Genomic DNA, 1,908 nt, shown 5'->3' on the forward strand with positions numbered 1-1,908 from the left:
CGCCCCGCAGCCCGCGCCTATACCGGCATCAAGGGCCCCTATTGCCAGCGAGGACTTGAGGGATAACGTATATGTGCAGCTGACGCACGAATTGCATGAAGTCTGCAGCAAATACGAGGCCGCAACCGACCCGTACATCAAGAATATATACTCCGACCTCATACGTCGGATCCAGCGCCGTCTCCGCTTGGCTGATGAGGGTCCTAGGGCAGCGGCGGCCGGCGGCAGCGAGGGAGACGGAGAAGAGGAAGAGGAATCGAACTCCGCCACCGAGTAGACGGTGGCGGCGTTTTTATTTGTATTTTTTTGGACGTTCGTTATATAATTTTACCTTTGCCAATACAACGAATATTCGGTCTCAATTATCTCGTTTTATAATTATTTCAATTCAGCTGAATTAAAAACGAAACGAAAGAATTAAAATGAAAATTGTTTATAAAATTTCGGGGCTATTGGTAGTGTCCGCCTATAGTGGCGGACACAAAAATTTGGGGCTATGGACAAAAAATTGGGGCTGTGGACAAAAAAGGGGGCGGGGCTATTGGGGAAGGCCGCCTATAGTGGATGCCCTAATTCCCAATAGTCCCGTGGGCCTATCATAAATCGATTGCAAAATTAGAGCATCACCAATGGCGCCCGTCCCTGCAGAATTCCGACCGGCGTGCCGGAATTCCGCGGCAGACGTCCGCCATTGTGCATGGTATGCACGGATACGGAATTCCGCCGAGGACACCGCAGTTCCACGGCGTTATGCGGAATTCTGTCGCGACGGGCATGTAGACGTCCGCCATTGCATTTACTCCCACGGACGTCCGCTCGGAATTCTCGTTTATTGCATTAATTTTTTTTAAAATTTTAATTCCGTAAATTGTTTAATTCCGGAAATTGTTTAATTTGTGAATTTGTGGTTTTTTTAATTGTGGGAAGTCCTTCGGGAAGTCCTTGGGGATGTCCGCCACTGTGCAGTGGGAAGTCCTTATGACGTGGCAGTGCAGTGGGAAGTCCGTATGACGTGGCAGGAGGTGTTTTTGGAAATTCCGCGGGGAATTCCGTTGGGAATTCCGCGCTACTGTGCTCTAACCTTGTAATACGATTGAATAAGTATTGTTCTATATACGGATTTTCCAAACATTAAATCAAACTCCATCCGTCCCACAAAAATATGCACTATTTCCTTTTTAGTCTGTCCCATAAGAATATGCACTTTCTAATTTTAGAAACTTTTCTCTTTGAAATGAGGTGGAACCTATTCTCAACCAATAATATTTTAATTATTTTTTTTCTCTACTTTAACTTTACCAATTTTGCGTTAAAAGTCGTACCAAATTCAAAGTGCATATTCTTTGACGACGGAGGAAGTAAATACATAAAACACAATTAATTGCTAAATGAATATAATAGTACTATTTCTATTAAAATATGGAGTATCCAAGATGTGACAGCTTATCCCATGCATTCAATAAATATAGTTTATTTTTATCTTTTTTATCCGTTCCATAAAAGTACACAACTTTTATCGTAAATTCTTTTTTTTTCCTCTCTTAGGAAATAACTCATTGTCCACTAACATAAAATTATAGAAACAGCCAGTTGTTAGGATTAAATACAGACCATAATTAAGAAAATAAATTTGTCTGTAATATTGAGATTGCATGGAGCTTATAATTTTGTGAGTAAAATAAAAACAATCTATATATTAGAATATCACATACTATTATTTAAAATACTTTGAATAAATGTGATGAACAATATTTTTAATAGTACACACCATTTCTATGTTTCTAATCAACTTAAAAATGGCCGTACTTAATATTTTATTAATACTACTTGACAATAATTAATAGGCTTATTAATGTTGGGCTTTAAACTCTTCTGAAATTGGCCATCAAGCTCTCCTTCCTCCTTTTT

This window comes from Salvia splendens, chromosome 4 (assembly GCF_004379255.2).
Source record: "Salvia splendens isolate huo1 chromosome 4, SspV2, whole genome shotgun sequence".
In the NCBI taxonomy this organism is placed as follows: Eukaryota; Viridiplantae; Streptophyta; class Magnoliopsida; order Lamiales; family Lamiaceae; genus Salvia; species Salvia splendens.